The sequence below is a fragment of the Sphaeramia orbicularis genome, chromosome 10 (assembly GCF_902148855.1).
Source record: "Sphaeramia orbicularis chromosome 10, fSphaOr1.1, whole genome shotgun sequence".
NCBI classification, from domain to species: domain Eukaryota; kingdom Metazoa; phylum Chordata; class Actinopteri; order Kurtiformes; family Apogonidae; genus Sphaeramia; species Sphaeramia orbicularis.
Genome location: NC_043966.1, coordinates 32,620,566 through 32,638,830, shown reverse-complemented (window position 1 = coordinate 32,638,830; position 18,265 = coordinate 32,620,566).

Genomic DNA, 18,265 nt, shown 5'->3' with positions numbered 1-18,265 from the left:
TTACACAAACATTTGGTAACAAGCATAATATTATTAAAAATGTGGAGTTTGGGACTAAAATAACAACAATTTCTCATTCATTTTCTCATTTGCCCAGCTCATTGTTCTTCTTGGTAGTTCTTCAAGGATCAACTGGACTAGTTTTGCTTCAAAAGAACAAAACTAGTCCAGCTGAACCTAGAAAAATGGAGTTGTCAGTGTTTATAGGTTATTATGCAATTATTTTACTTTAGATCATATTGGTCTGAATGTGGAGCCTAAACTAAAATGAGTTTCACATCCTTGATTGTTTATGTCTTCAATGTAATTTTCGCATTTCGCAAATTCATCCCACGTGCCAGATTGGATCTTTTGGCCCCCGGGCTGCATGTTTGAGACTCCTGGTTTACATTATAGCTCTGTTAGCTTAGCTCTGTTTTCAGACAGAAAACAGCCGCAGTTTGTGTTGTCAGTAGATGCACTAAAGATCTGTTTGGAATCATCCAAACAAGGTCTGAAGTGTCACAGTTTAATCTGAACTGTGGATCAACGGTGAATTTACCAAAGATAATAACACATAATAATTTTATGCCTTCAAAAGACTCTTAATCAAACGCTATGATTTCTACACCAAACTCCACTCTTTTCATTTAGAGCTGTGTCCAGTGGTGAAAACATTAATAGTGCTTCTGGCTTTTATCACTTTGTCACTTAGTTTGATTCTAATAGTTGTACAGTAGTGAATGAATTGAGGAGTTATGGTGTGATACGCTTCGATGGTGTGTCTTTGCATATAAGAAACAACTGTAACCATGGCTTAAGACATGCATCAGTGAAGTGATAAATGTCTGTTTCAAGGAGCCAACCTCTGTCTGTGTTACCGTGAAAAGAGCTTCATTGACTCTCCTACATCATATATAATTCAAATGAATGCATTACAGAGGTTACAACTGCAAGACACTGAGACGGTGAAGGTAATGTTTTTAATTAAAATGAAGAAAACATCGAATTCACACAACATTTTCCTGGAAACTGCGTATCAGTCACTTTTCATGTCTAAACATTATTTGTTTTGATCATTTAATTTCCATTTCAGTCTTTCCCAGGCTTGGTTTAAATAATAAATGTGGTTCACTTCGATGACGACTGCTTCATCAGTGGAATGATACAAATGTCCTTGAGTGAATGTGCAGGAGCAAAACTGTCACTATCCAATGCAGACTTTAAGGTTGTGGAGATGTTTGAGTGCTTTGGTGTGCTGGTGGAAAAAGGGCTGTGTCTCCTCTATTGACAGGGATTATTTCTGTCAAGAGCAGCACTCATGAGCCTATCTAAAAGCCGTGCTAATATATGTCCGTCACTGTGGCTATCCATCATCACTAACAAAGTGCTTACCGCACCATTGTTGAATTAAAGTAAACAAGCCTGTCTGGCTGAGGGTTGCATGTAAATGAGAGGCAATAGACAGTCTGTGCATAAAAAAGGATTTATTAGCAAAGGTGCTGTAAAAAAAAAGCATGCACATAAATATCTGTGTGTTCACATGTGCACAATCATCATCACTTTCATGTAAATTTGCAGAACTCACACAGTTATCATCATAGCTATTTTCTGGGAGCACTTTGATTGCGTTAATTATAGTTAATTGGCTGCCGTGCTCAGTCGATCCATCATTACCGGTTATTTGTTTGTAACCAGATTCAAAGAGCTTTCTGAAGCCTGTGCTCTCTCAGCAGGTTAAATATGAAAAGGCTTTTGCAAAGTTTCAGCATTGTTCAGGCAGCAGAGTGGCTCCATGTAATCACAAATGGCTAGGTTATTGTTTTACTGACAGAAACGCTCAGATTTCGAGATTTGTGCATTAAACATGCAGCCTAATAAAATATTAAGGTCCACTGCAGATGGCATATCGTCTGAACCTACAAAAACAGATTCAGATTTTTTTCCCTCTTCCTCGCCGTGTACCTTAACACTGACATGGGCTAAAAAACTCACCGGAGGTTGTTTTTTTTTTTTTTTTAACGTCTTTATGTGGTTAAGCCAATGAACAAAAAGAAGTTATGTGTTAACATTTGTGCATTTGTGGCCAAAGTGTGTAAAATCTGACAAAACAGAACAAGTCGTGCAGTCCCTCCACCCGAGTACCATTCTTCCTCAGAGATATGTTAAGAAATAGACAGCTGGATACATTAGCAGAATGTACCCTCAAGTGACATCGGAGACAGAGTACCTTGCCCTATTTCACTCAATCAGTCAGCGTACACATCCCCTTGGCAGATCAGTGTACCTAACTATAAATCCATGTTCCAGCTCGTAGATTTGCACACAACAGCGCCATTCAAAAATCAACAGTTTGAGGTAGTAGCAGCTCTGGGTTGCCTCGCTCTGGAACTGTGACATTTGGTGACACTGACACTTTTTTTTGACACCAGAACTAGACATGTGCAGCTATTTTTGAGCTCCTATTTACAAAATGGGGAATGGAAATCTGCCGTTCAAAACCCTTAGACGGATTTTACTCGGCTGTTAAGTGTTGCATGACCATTATTTCCAATTCCTCCTGCACACATTAACATTACGGTGCTGTGTCTGAAGCAGGTTTGCAGGCTCCTCTGCTGTTGGCAATAGAGGCGGTCTCCACCCAGCACAGCCCCTCATTCTGGATGAATGATCTACGCTCCCAACTGCCTGGCTCCCTCCATCAAACCTGGGCAACACTCATAATAAATGATAGTGGGGGACAATGCCCTATTTTCACAGCAGAGTCATCCGTCATGCCAGGCCAGACAAAACCCCTAGAGTTTCATCATTTTCAACTATTGCTCAAACCAAAGTAACAGAAAAGAAACCTTCATCTGCTCTGTAATAGGAGTGGGATACCTTGAAAACCTTAAATGTATTTACTAAATCAGACATATTGGAGCTTTCAGGTTTGGATTAAGATGTATGAGCTGCTTCGATTATCGCTCTCACCTAACGACTGTGACGCAACTTTTAATATCTATTTTATTTTACTTTGCAACACGCTATTTGTCTCCCATTCGGGTCAACGTCCTATTATATGGGAACTACATTAAATTTCAGGTGTTAAGTACTTCATTTATCCCTAGATTAGATTACGTGGCGTGCCTCTTGATGCGTAATGTGAGTTTACGGGTTAATCAGGTCACCTTCCATCGTCTGCCCGAGCACCAGAGGCCCCGTGGTCTTGACGTAATTGTACATCTGAGACTGTGACAGATTGCTGCTTAAATCACTTCATTTTCCGTACAGGATCAGATGCAACCCATGATGTGAGTTATAGATTATTTTTATTTTATTTAACCTTTACTTAACCAGGAGGTCTTGTAGGAGTAAAATATCGTTTACAATCGGGATCTAGCCAAGAAGACACAGCAGTCATACAAAATACATAACATCTAGCATGATGGAAATGTATGGAATATTACACAGATACAAAACAACAGCAAATAAAGGCATGAAACTAGGTGGAGAGGTACAGGAGACCAAAATCTGTCTTAGGAACAATAGTTACACCCTCCAGTTCCACAGCTTTTAACAGAAATTGAAATGTTAATTCTTGGAATAAATATTGGACTCGATCATTAAAGAAGCCATTTTCACCATTAGAGCCTAGTATTTAGTGTTTCCTTGGCTTGTGAACCATCATTCTGAATATTCTGCCACTCTTTTGTTATCTGCAGTACTTCATTTGTAAATCAAGAGGTTCGTACAATGGCTCTGGTGTAATTCTGGTGTAATTTCAGTAATATTTAAAGGCTAAGTGTGTGATATTTGGTGCAATCAGCTGATAAAATTATAGACTGTAACCATCTGAATACCCCTTGGGTCACCCTTTACTACAGTCCACAAATGCTTGTGTGTTTTGTTTTTTTTTGCAGGCTTCTTAGTTAAACCTTAAAGACCTACAACTATTTTTGTGGTGATTTCCAAAGGAATTTTCTAAATACATTAGACCACTCCTTAGTGATATACATGGGTTGGTGTACAGATGTAGATATAACTTGGTGTGTATATACGTATGTGTATGTGTATGTGACTGTATGTGTATAGGTGTACAGGTTTGTAGGAGTATGTATATATATTTATGGATAATCACAATATTATGTTGTATAACGTGATTAAAGCACTAACAGTCTGAGGACTGGAATCGGGGTAGGACTGGATAAGCAGTGGCTTCTTCCTACTCTCTTTCAGGCACAACAGTTGTTATGTTTTCTACTTCTGTTTTTCTGTTTTGTCTTGTTTTTTCCTTTTTTCCTATGTTTTATGTTTGTATCTGAAATAAACTTATACAAACAAACAAACAATATATCACCATTTATTAAAATATTATCCCCTGCATTTTGCATTTTCCACTGAAAATACACTATTTTCTTGTATTTAATTTACTGATGATGTAGATGTTCATAAAGGCACAGAATAAATCGAAAGATCATTAGATCAAGACAGAGAAACCTGAATAAAAAGTGACTTTTTGAGAAATATATATCATTAACTAAATGTAAAAACAAGTGTCAGAACTGTCATTTATCAAACTAAATGGTTTTTACTGGTGAATCAATGCTGCAGAAGATGACAGTGTTTCCATGTTCATTATGGTGCTTCTGAATGTCCATATCTGATAATGATGAAAAGCTGAGAAACTGCATTTTACTTGAATTATTTACATGTATTGATCAGATTAGTGGTTCAAAGCTGATTTAACATCTTAGATCAGTCGAGGCTTTTGATCGCCAGTAGCTGTATGGGTCTGTGAGGGTTAAGAATATGAACTATGGTCCACACTCAAACCTAAAAAGAATGCACACACCTCGCGTTTGAAGAAATTAAACTTTTTTTTTTCTTTTTACACATTTCCCCATTGTTGCTGAGACCAGTTATATTAGGTTGTGTCAGTTAAATCCATAAGCTTCAGGCGTCAATGCATAACCTAAATGATTGATGACAGTCTCTCTCGTTTTTGACAACTCATTTACAAATAAGTTTGAGTGGGCTATAATAGAATGACAAAAAAAGGTAACATTAAAAATATTCAATCATGATAAAGGACAATTGGATCCAATCAATATCTATAAGTTTTTGGGTGATTTAGTCTCATTAACACCTCCTCCTCACTTCTTGAAATCATACAGTTTTTCTGTAAATGACAAAAATCCCAAACTATTTTAATGTGCCAATTATTTCAGAATAAATATATGTTTTAAAGGTGTGAGGAAGTGTTAATGAGGCAAAATCCTCCAAAAAGCTGCAGATATTGTGAACACATATAGGGTTTAATTTGAGCCTAGGGTGGTTAAACACCTCTTCGCACATTAAAATCATATCATTATTTTCTCACATTGAGATAACAGATTCAGTTATTTGCTGTAAAATAGATGCCGCCACATGTAAAATCTGTAAGTATAAACTATAGTACAACATGAGGTTTAATGAGAAATGCAGACCTCCGTCTAGTATGAGAGCAGTAGCACTGATTACAGAGTGGCTTCTAGGGAGTGCCAAGTGCAGAATATCACCCTATCTTTACAATTAAATGGCCAAGATCAATGCTCCTGTTCCTCAAACTACTGAAAAAATACACACACACGCACAAAAAAAAGTTGTGTGGGATCTGTTCCCTGCCACCGCATGCATTAGTAACCTCACATCAGACGTGTGAAAATGCTAAGAAGTTGCCATATAGCCACATGGACATAAAAGTGGTAAGAAGATCACACTGAAAAACAGGATTAAACGGCAATGTGTAGCTGACTTTGTGCTTTCTTCCCACCTTGTAGATTTTGTACTTTTAAGAGGATATGAACTAAAATACATGAAAGAAAACTATAACTTTATTTATTGCAGCAAATCCTTGGGATATGAGAAAAAAGTGAAATGTGTTTTCAGAAGTTAACATTTCTCCATCATTGAAAAAAAAAAAATTCAACCCTGGGTTTATTTATTTATTTATTTATTTATTTATTTATTTTCCATTTGTGCTTGCAGTTGTGATAGGAAAGTAATTACATAACAGGCCTGTGGCACCAGATATTGGATGTATCTCATAGCTGTTTTCCTTCGAGAGAAAATAAAGAATTTAATGGCAGACCAGTGTGGAGAGTGGCGAAGGGCTTAATGCTTTTCACGGTCCATTTCACCCACATCAGTACATCCACTGACAACACCAAACTATTTTTTTATCAATATGATATTTCACAATGAGTGTGACATTTGATCTGCGACGAAGACAGCCGCTCACTTACACACACACACACACACACACACTCACACGCAGCCTCTTTAAATTAATTTTCACACCGCATAATGCAAAACAGGAAGAGTCGCAGCGAGTGACACTTGACAAAACATGGAAGTCCAATCTGTGCAATCTGACCAAAGTCTGCCTCTGTCCCTCTCTGAGCTGCCTCTCCCAGCCCATGCTTCAACCTGTTCTCCAGGTGATAGATACTATTTACATGGCAGAGGAAGCGCTGTGAATGCTATGAGTAAGGCACCTGGGCGCTGGCAGGCAAAGACAGAGTGCCTTGAGATAGAAATGTAACAGCACTATCTATCTGGGTTATTAGAGTCTCCCCTCAGGATCCTTTTCAACAGAACACTGGCCATTATGTAGGCCACAGAGAAACAATGCAAGAAAAAAAGTCTGGCTGCAGTAACACAGCAGAGGAATTAACTCTGGAGCCCTCAACCCTGTGCATCCCTCACATATACCCCGCCTCCACAAGATAGGATAATGAGGAAAAGTACCCAGAGTCATGTTTGTTGAAGACCCAAGCAGGAAGTGACAAATCAATATATCTGAACCTGTACACAGGTACATCATCGTGACACACCGGTCATGATTAGTCTGTCTTTGGCTTCTTAGATAAAAAGATACAAATTATTGAGCTCAGTTTTCCGGAGGCCGCAGTAAACATCGAATCTGTCGACTTGTTTTTCTTTGAGACACAACACAAAGCCCGCCACTGGCAAGCTAAGCAAGTGAAAGTTTCTCACCCTGAGTACTTTCAGAGGTGTAGAATTATAACGTGCTACTGGAGCTAAGAAAGAGGCTTGTGCAAATTGAATAAAGACAGCAGGGAGGGAAAAAAATGAGAAAAACAGCAAGAGCAAAATTAATGTGTGTTTGTACCGATGTTTGCATGACGTAGTAGACTTAGACAGCAGCTGAAAGTCTGTAATTGATCATGTTGCAGCCTTTGTGGCACTTGCTTTGAATGTTCGAAAAGATTAGTCTTCAGGTTGATGGATTAAAGCAAGGTGGGAGGGAAAGGGGGGGTCTGAGAGGAACAGAGGGAAATGAAACGTGTGAGGACTAATCCTCACTTGCTTTTGGTGCTGGAGCGTAATAGCACATAGAGTAATGTAAGAGTGATTGTGTGCATGTTCCCGTGCTTTGCCCCCGGCGTTTTCGGCTCTCCCCAGCTCCTTATTGTTTATTTTTGAGTATTGAATTAGTGGGTTAAAAATCTCATTAAGTAACCTCCCTCTACCCTACACTCCTAGTTTTACGCACCTGCTTTTAATCAGATGGTTTGGGTGGTTCATATAAAGAGTCTCTGCAGTGACTTCAGCGGTCTTAACTCATCTCCAATGCAATTACAGACATGCAGGTTAATGAAATAAGGGTGTAAAACAAGCAAGTGTGTGCGGCTGACGTGTGCACACAAACCAATAAACACTGATCCAGAACACATGGTCACACACCAAAATATCATCATGATGGGAATACGCATGAGACATTACCTTTAACCACCTCCTACGTGGAGCCGGTGCTTCTTCATATAGTATTTACAAAAATATGTGTGGGGGCAGAGATGCACTCTCACATACACACATACACACCCTAACAAGTCAACATAGCCATGCACAGACAGAGCAGTCATTAAGGGAGCATTTAATTAAAGCCAGGAATAAGGTCAGTGTTGGAAGGACAAACATATTCTAATAAAGAGTGTGTGTTGCACAGCAGTCCCATAGGCTTTTATACATTAGGTGGGGCTGTGAAGACCACAGCTCAATTTTGTAACCCGGCTATTTCTATGCAGATTAAAAGCTCATTCATCAATTCCCTAGCACTCGCTTTTTCATTACGTGTATCCTCTTCTCTTCTCTTCTCTTCTCTTCTCTTCTCTTCTCTTCTCTTCTCTTCTCTTCTCTTCTCTTCTCTTCTGTATTTAGGCAGATACTATTTGTCAGGTTTTCTATACACCTGTTATTGTATATTTGCCCCTGGTATTTGCAAAGCTGTGTAACACATGGCTAACATTGTGAAAGGATCTATTTTATCTCAAACTGTGATAATCCCAACACTGAACCCAGTAGTTTTGGCTCCCAAACAAGCAGTTTCAGAGCACTTCCACACGTACCTTGCTTATTTCTTATTTATTTCTTATTTAATTGATTTCTCAGTTTAATCAAAACCAAATCTTCAGTTGTGAAACATCCCCTAGATGACAGACTGACCACAAGAGATGATCTTCGGTTCATTGTGGCTCAGCTGGTAGAGCGGGTCATCCAGTGGGTCGGCGGTTCGAATCCTGGCTCCAACTGTCCACATGTTGAAGTGTCCTGGGCCAAGACACTGAACCCTACATTGCTCCCAGTAGGGCCTGGCAGCGCCTTGCATGGCAGCAGCCGCCTACTGGTGTATGAATGTGTGTGTGAATGGGTGAATGTGAGGAATTGTAAAAGCGCTTTGGGCACCATGAAAATGCACTATAAAAGTTCAGTCTATTTACCATTTACATTCTGAAAATGTTACGAATGGTTCAGACACTTGGGTCATTGGTAGGAGGCTTAGCTAATAAACCAAAGAAAAAAAAGATGGTTAAAAATAAATTATAAAAAAATCTGAACTTTCCAATGTCAGACAAACAGAAACCATTGAATGTATATAATAGAATGTATTTCATTTTATACAGTTGACTGCACTATAGCTTTTCTACATAGTACTTAGCTCTATTTTATTATTTTCCCCTGTGCTTAGAGTTAAGCTTATTCCTTAATAGTCTACTTAGTTGTTATTTCAATCATGTGGAGGGAACTCGCAAAGTAATAATTTCATTCCTCAGTGTAACCACTGTGTTTTTGCTGTGTATGTGACAAGAAACTTCTTCAATCTTGAAAGCAATCAATGGCAAGTAAGGAGACGTGCAGCACATGTACATGATGGTGGTAGGTTGTAAATATATAAGGCAAAGCTGTCTGGTTGAAATATACTAAATTTGCATAATAAGAAAAACTTAGATGAAAGACGTGGGTTGGAAAGAAAAAAACACTGAAGTCATCTGTATGGATTAAACCTCCAGTTTTCCATGTGGAAGGCTATTAACAGATTCATTTACCCACAATACCAATTAATTAACAAAGCAGCTCAACTTTTATATAACATTAAAATTTTTTTGTCTTTTGATGTTTTGTTTTTTTACTCACCAAACACCATTTTACCAAGTACTGCAATTTGTTACTGCTGCTAACTACATCCTTAACTACCTGCTAATATAAACAAGTCTATTAGCCAGTTAGCTAATGTCCTTATTTATTTGGCTCTTCTCCTGGTTTTGTGCGGCCAAAGGAACAAAGGTGCACACCAGTCTTTAATTGAATCCATCTGCAGGTGGTCAGCAGGTGCCTCTACTCACCTTTGCTGTGTCCCTCTCAGGTCAGCGCTTTCAGATTAACCTTGCTCATCTATTGCGTCGTACCTGCTGGACCGACAGACAGACATGGACAGGCTGGAGTCGGGTGTCAACTGATGACAAAGAGTGATGCAGAGAACCCCACCACTGAGCCATGTGTGAAGGATGAGCTGACAATATGACATGAAGTCCTGAAATCATAACCACACACAGGGATTCATGAAAGCTTTCATACCACAACACATACTGACACCTTAGCATCTGTATCAGCTATTAAAATATACCTTTTTCTACCTCAGTTTTTCTTTTTCATTACACATTACAATTGTTAGCTTTATTTTATTTTATTTTATTTTGTTTTATTTTATTTTTTAGCTCATCAGCATTTTTACACACTCAGAGTTGACTGATTGCATAAAAAGGGAATTTATTCATCACAATTTGAAGTTGTCTGCGAACTAAATTTCATGAACTACCTGCATATCCTCCTTCACCACATTAATAAATCTTCTATTTGTTCTTCCTCTTTGCCTCCTGCCTAGTATCTCCAACCTCATCATCCTTCATCTACCATTATATTCACTACTGATAGGATTTACACTTTGAGTATTGAATTTTGGTATAAAATGACATGCAAAGCTCATAATATAGTAGAGAAAAGATAAATGGTTGTAAAATGTTTATAAAGTGACTTAAATTGTAGCTCAGAGCTTCTGATCTTGACACAATTAACAATTAAATTAAATTACAAAGCAAGTACAAATAAATTAATAACAGTTGCCTCCCACTTATGAGCGATTGACAAACAACCTGTTTATGTAAAAGACTTAATGTTTTGATGTTATAGGAGGGTATCTATATTTATATATGGTGTATTTCATATGCAGAGGTGGTTTATTGTCTTCACATAAACAATAGGACCATTAACAAAACACTGTAATATATAAAAACATTTTAAAATGTGATTAAAGTCATGCATTAAATAATAAGAAATATAAAAATGTAATGAAAGCTTTATCATTATGATTAAAATTCCAGAATGACAGTGAGGAAGACATTTAGTGTATATGGTCTTTGGTTTATATTTTTGGTGTCTTATGAGCCCATGTAAGGGCTGGGCATATTCTTATGGCAATGGCTACTGCCGCAGTACTGTGGCACAAAATATCGGTTTGTCTATTGCCACAGACCAATCAAATGTTAGCATTTGTTCTAGAGCTAATCATGGACACTGTTCCATGAACTCATTAGCCTCTTGTTGCCACAGTACTATTGTGAAATATGGCACTTCAGTGCATTCTTTTGTGCATTTTGCTACCACAGCACTGTGGCAAATGATGGAAGAAACACAAATTAGTGATAGTATATAGTATAGAATAGGATTATTGTACTAAATACTCTATATGTTATTTTATGGTGTTCTTTGCACTGGAGGCTGGAGAAGGTGGGTGGAGCTTCATGTTAGAAGTGGTAGTGTGCTGTGTGACTTCAGTTCAGTGTATTGAGTGCTGTGGTCCTGTGGAATTCTACACTCTGAACGTTGTCCCAGTGGCTGATTTATATCAATGTCGGATTTACCTACCTAGACATGATATAACAAGGGTGCTGATTGGCTCAGTGGTAATAGACAAACCGATATTTCGAGCCACAGTACTGTGTCAATAGCCACTTCATACTGTTTTCTTATACTTGTGGTGAATAAATATTTTTTGAGAGCTCACAGGCTGTGTGGAAACTTTCTGATTCTTTCCATATTCTTCTGCAGGAATAAAAATTCATTCATTCATTCATTCATTCATTCATTCATATTATGTGCATGATCTAGAATCTTTCTAAGAGTTTAGTTAATTTGGAAAAAGAATGAAAACAGACAAAGGAAGGGACAAAAAACTAGAGATGAGTAAAAGATAGGTTTTGTTCTTTACCATCAAACTGATCTAAATCTAAACTGATCTATAAACATTTTAATTTATTGTTGCTGTAAATGGCATTATAATTTGGCCATAACAAAATAAAAGGCAATATTGTACAGAAAACTGGAACCAGATCACATCAATTTATTCTAGTATAATTGAGTTACTCACATGTCCTTAAGTGATCTTTGGGAGTTTTATGTGCTTCTGTTTTTAATCAGCATGAAAACAGACCAGATTACTGTAAGCTTCAGTGGCTGCTTTTCAGTTTTGCTTTTTCATTGTTCCACTCTCTTTATCTCAATATCTGTGGTGTTTTAACATCGATGTCATGCAGACTCAGAAAGGCACTGACTTCCTGTCAAGGTCCATCGCTGCCTCACAGCATCACAACAACTGAATCATTATGTTCATGTTTTGTAAAAGGTACAGGTTTAAAACTACAGCTGGCTACTGTTAAATAAACACATTGCCTCGTAGATAAATCAGACTTTGACTTGATTGTACTGCGTCTGAGTTCAGTGTCTGGTTTTTCTAGAATTTCTGAGTTGCATAAATCCATCTTCAGGACTAAAAACCTCTTTATAGCTCTCATAAGACACATTATGAAACACAGACACAGCAATATATTTGATATTATCATCAAATGAAACTACTCAATGCAGTGTAAATGGTTCTAAAGCAATGTCAGTCATGCAGACCTAATGAAATATTCACCAAGTGTGGCTATGAAATTCCTGCTCGTTGCTGCTGTATTTACTTTAGGCCTTTTAAGGAATTTACCACGGCAAAGCTTGCAACTGGAATGTGATTTTAAGTAATTTTAGTGTCTATCAATCAAGTGTTACAGACCCTACAGAGCAGATGAGTAAAGTCTCTTATCAGTTGTTATCGGGACCCGGCAGTCACAAAAACAACTGATTGAAATTATAAAAGATTAACAAACACACATCAACACTGACAGCGATGGTGTTTTGAGCTCAACATGTTAGAACAGTGATGAACAGCAGGTAATCTTCACTATGCACTATTTAATTTTATCTTAATTTAGAGTGTTTGATGTGCAAACATGATGGTACTGGATTAAATCAGAGGTATTATAGCTTGTTTTTTTATGAATATGAGTACCACATTTAATAGTCCTCCTGTTCTTAGACACCCATTAGCCATAACAATATAACCACTGACAGGGGGAGTGGTGATGATATTGATTATTTCATTACAATGGTACCTTTCTCTAGGCTGTATATATTAGGCAGAAAATGAACATTTAGGCCACTTGTCCACATGAAACCGCATCTTTTCCCATCTGATCTTTTTCTTTGTCATTTTCAAAAAAGTGCTCCGTAAACACAGAGTTGTTTCAGGAAATACCTGCGTCCACATGAAACCACTGAAAATGACTGAAAACGATGCAGTACTGATGTCAGGCCTGTATGTGGGGTTGTAATGCTCTCGGAATAAATGGAGAAGAAGACGTGAAGCATGAGCATAAATGTTACTTGGTTCTACTGGGTCTGATCCAATATTACCCCTTGGTTTCCCTTCTCTGCGGTAGATCCAAGAACATGTAGTGAATATTGTTAGCTATGGTTGTTTGTTTGCTCATTGTAATAAAAAAGTAGCTGAAGATTTTGATTCAATTATTCCAATAAGCTCAGTAGCTGTTGTAATACAAACACTTGGCTGTAGTCTGCCATTGTTGTTGTGAAGTGGTGTCTAGCTTCCGGGGTGAAAGGTTAGGGAGGTGGGGCTATGACATCATTGTGTTAGAAAAGTTGCGGTTTGGTCATACAGACAAAGATGCGAAACCAGCGATTTCAGAGTTATCCACTCTGGAACCCGGTTTTGAAAAGTTGTGGTTTTAGTGCCTGAAAATGCTGGGTTCGTGTGGACAAAAGACCTATCCAATACAAAACTTTTGCGGATACAACCAAAACGATCTTCGTCTGGACAGGGCCTTAGTCTTTGAAGTTGATGTGTTGGAAACATCAAAATGGACAACGTAAGGAACTGAGTGGCTTAGACCAGGTGCATATTGTAACAGTGATGACTGGGTCAGAGCATCTCCACAACTACAGGTCTTGGTGGGTGTTCCTGGTCTGCAGTGGTTGGTATCGACCAAAAATGGACTAAGGAAGGACATCCCGACCTCAGGACTATTGATTATCTGTGGGAGGTGTTGGACAAATAATTCCGATCCATGTAGACCCCACCTCTCTACTTCCAGGACTTCAGGGATCTGCTGTTAACATCTGGGTCCAGGTACAGCACACCTTCAGAGATCTGGAGGAGTCTAGGCCTCAAGTCAGTGTTCTGTGGAAAAAGGGGGACCTACATAATATTAGACAGATGGTAATAATGTCCTGATCCCATAGATGCTCGACTGTTTGAGATCTGGTTGTCCTTTAGATACTTTTGGTGGGTACTAACACTTTATAATGGTCATAAACAACAAAATTTGGAGATGATCTGACCCAGTGATTTGACCATCACAATCAGATTCCTACTCTTGTCCATTCTGCTGTTTCGAACACATCAATTTAAGGGTTGAATGTTCACTTGCTGCCTATTATATCCCACCCACTGACAGGTTCCATTAGAACGAGATAATCTACATTAATGCTACTTTACCTGCCAGTGGTCATGGTGTTATAGCTGATCAGTGTATTTCAACGTATGTGTCAACAGTTTGAGCCAGGAGTCCAAAAACCTGCTAAAAATAAGTGATGTATTGTTGTAAATATAAAATAAAATTTCATACGTACAGTTTTTATGAAGTAACACTAAAAATGCCATATCATACATTTTATAGAGCATATGGAGGGCTGGTGCAGGAGCTGCCAGAGGGAACTCAGCATGTGCAGACACTCTAATGAGAATCTATGAGAAAGTGTTTTCAACAACATAAGTGAATGCATTATTCTTGTAGTAGAAGAAGTAGAAAAAAAAAAACACAGTTTGTCGTTTTCTCAGGTTTGTATCCTTACTTTAAATTCAAGTCAAAGTGAGAAAGTAAAGTGTTTTAAAAAACCCACAGTCTTTTCAACATAGCAATAAATAAATCTTACTTTTTCATCAAATGATTGTCATGGGTACAATGAAAGTTTCTCAAAACAAATAAAAAAAATAAATAAATAAAACAATAGAAACAATACATAATTTAAAATTACATTATAAACCCATAGTATTGCTGAAACCATGCTTTTGAAATGACAGCAGAGGACTGACAACCTGCTTAATTACTGAAGGTAGCAATGAATTATTGTTCTGTTTTCACATCTTAGAATATTTAAATAACACAGACCCCATTAGCCTTTTCAGAAACAGCAGACTGTCTGCAAATGAGTTAAAATCCTTTGTGTCCAGAACGACGGAAGAAAATGACTGTACATATGTGTAAAGCATTTTCTATTCTGGCCTGTTTTTTCCTTACATTGCTTGTGAAGTGTCTGCTATAGAAAAAAATCTCAGACAAGGATTAATCACACTCTACTCTTACAAAGCATATATATATATATATATATATTTATTCTACACATATATCCTTGAATACACACGAAGCACGCACTCACACATCCCTTGAGCATACATTTCGCAAACACTCAGGAGTCAGTATGTGTCTACTTGGCTCACAACAGATTCGAACACATATCTTACTTCGATAAAATTTCACCCGGGTATCTGGCACCAGTTATTTATCTGAGGTGAGATTTTATGTGCTGCACGTTTCTACAGTATTGCATCCACAGATTGAGCTCTCTGCGAGCTGGATTTCAAGGTTATCATTGCATAACAGCTTTCAGATGAGCAACTTAAAGTAGGCTAGGGACGTAGTATCATGGACATTTTATCCAGTGAAGGTGTTTTCAGGGGTCACACAAGGCCATGGTTAAGAGAGTCTACAAGGTTTCTTTATAATAAATTAATAAATGCAGCTCAATGTGAACTGTGATGCTGCATGAGGTATTCGATATCCAGTTCAATGCCTTTCTGCTTTTACTCATTAATACACACTTTCCTGCATGCAGCTATCGGAAAAAAATAAAGGTTTTTTTGTTGTGCTGGTAAGACTTTGAGTCTTGGTCGGCTGGGAAGTGGCACAGTGTAGGATGTGAATGGCCCAGCGGGGGTCTGGACAAAGACACACCATTATAGCTAATATGCACCCTCCACTGCCACATGAAAGAGACATTTGGAAAACTGCAGACCGCTGTGATAAGGGTGGATATGTCGCTTCTTCCTCTCACCCCCCACCCCCGTCTTTCTCACTGTCTGCTACTTCTTCCTCGTCTTAGTGTCTCTTTCAGCCCCCACTCCTCCCGTTTTCTCCCTCCTTCTATCTCGTCTTTCCTCCCTCCGCCCGCTCTGCCTCCTCTTTTGGTGATGGCTGTCCACGACACCTCTGTTCAGTCAGCCAAATGTCACATAACAGAGAGTGAAATATCAACTTGGCAGTCGATATGGCAGAAAAATGATGGGAAAAGCGGGAGAGGCGGCACGTCTGTCTTGTTGCCCTCAAAGGTGCCCTGAGTATTAAACTGTCCTCGACTAGTGATGACAGTGACAAAGCGCCTTTAACTAATGATTTCAGAGTTTTTAATGGTGTTCTTTCTGTTTCCATAGTAATGCTACATCAAAGGATATTTGTTTTGTCTAATATGTGCATTGTTCGAACCACTTATCAGCACCAAATGTACAGGATGCCTACACTATTAATGTATTTTCCTTATGCTGAAGAAAAACACATTCATAATTCATATCATTAATATTAATTTTGAAGTGAATCAGATCGTATCTATTCAATGTGTGCATATAGTTAATATTAAGGAGTGGAAAAGAAAGTGTTTAGAGTCCTCGAGGAATTGAGGTACATCCTACTGTCATTCAAAGTTTATGGCAATACACTATTTCTGCTCCTGTCCTCTTTTTCTGTAGTTTTTTTCTGCAGTGTTTTTAAGTTCTGTAACTATGCATATAACTCATACTTGTTTTCCTTATTCCAAGCAGCTGATTTAGAGTATGCACATGTCTAGAAAATCAATACTGGACAATTTTACAAGTAATACCATCACTGATTTAAATAAGAAATATGCAGAAACGTGTGTAAAAGCATCCTTCACTGCATTACATTAATAGTCCAGGCGTGCAAGACCTAAACAACAAGACAGCCCTGAATCAATAAAGAGAAAAAAAATCATTAATAATAATCAGAGCATTTATTGGCATCCTATTAAGAAGTTCGGCTTTTTTTTTCTATGCAGTCTTCATTTGCGAATCCAATTTGCTCTGACCTTTAATGACATAGCATGTAACTACTGGCTCTGGAGAGAGACATTAATAGACATGAAAAAACTATTAGCAGGCGACTTCACCTAGCTGCTAATAGCACAGGAGAAAAATTCCCTGGCACCACGTCAGCTCGACTGCTTCTGTTACACACTCACTCGCTCATATTATCTATATTTTTCAGTTTTCTTTATCTAAATTGCTTTTACTGTCATTTTATAAAGGTCTATGAAGAGACTGTGGACATCTAAGATCTTTCAGTACAGGAAATTAGAGGCAGTCGTTTCATGGTAGTAATTTAGGCTGGGTAGTATTACAGGATGAATAATTGCCAGCATACATAGTCCATTACTGGACATTATGAATATCATTGAAAATATCAAATGTGCATGAGAAATGCGCGGCGTCCATTTAGAGTCGAAGCATTTATCAAACGGTATGGATTTTGAGTGAGTGTAATCTGATGGGAAGAGTTTCGACTGTGAGAATGAAAGCCAAGGTTCGCTTGTCCTGACCCCTATCACAGGCTTTGTCCACCGCAAGATCCTCTACATGCTAATTATGGCCAAGTTGTTTGTTGTGGAGCAGCTCTTTCTCTTGTTTACTAATGAATGCCATGTGTGATGCTGCTGTAGCCTTGATTAAAATGGATTAGGTGACCTCTCTTCTCTTTAACGTGCATCCATGAGGAGAGGCCCAAATGCTCATCCATACCTATCAGGCGGTCGCACCTTTAAAGTGTATCTCTGCCACTTCCGATGGGATCTGGCTCTTTCATCAGCTTTACATGGAGGCTCTTTCTACCTGCTGTGATGCATCTGTGATGACTGAGAGCCCAGCGGTCGTTGAGCACGTTGGCAAAGAGTGGCCAAAGTGGATCAAGCCACTTTAAAGGGCTCCTAGGAGGGATACCTGAGGAGAGCGTGTGACCTCCAGGGTCCTTGCAATCCATGCACTATTGTTTTGTTCTGCTAATTAAGAAGCAGTGTTCAGGCTGATTGGTTTCCAGTGCATAATTACTAAACCGTCTGCTAAGAGCGCTTTCCGTCTGAGTGCCAGCTTCTACCCCCTCGACTCTCAGGAAATGATGCGAGAGCTTGGCGATGCAGAAAGCCAGGGTCATGAACCTCATTTACCCAAAACACGCCCAAAATTCTAAACACAACTGGACAATAGGATGCTGTATGCAGGAAGAGACGATGCTTCAGACAGGTGCAAGCATCCTTAAATCTCTTGTTGGTGCTTACACAGACCATGCTAAAAACAAAACAAAAAAAAACAAAACAAATATGGCAGCCATAGTGCTCCCTCTAAAGGAGACTAGTGAATCCAGCACACCAAAGGGAGAAAGAAACTGTGGAATAAGGTTTTATCTTGCGATCTGGAAGTTTTTCAAATGCGAAAAGAAGCCAGAATGGA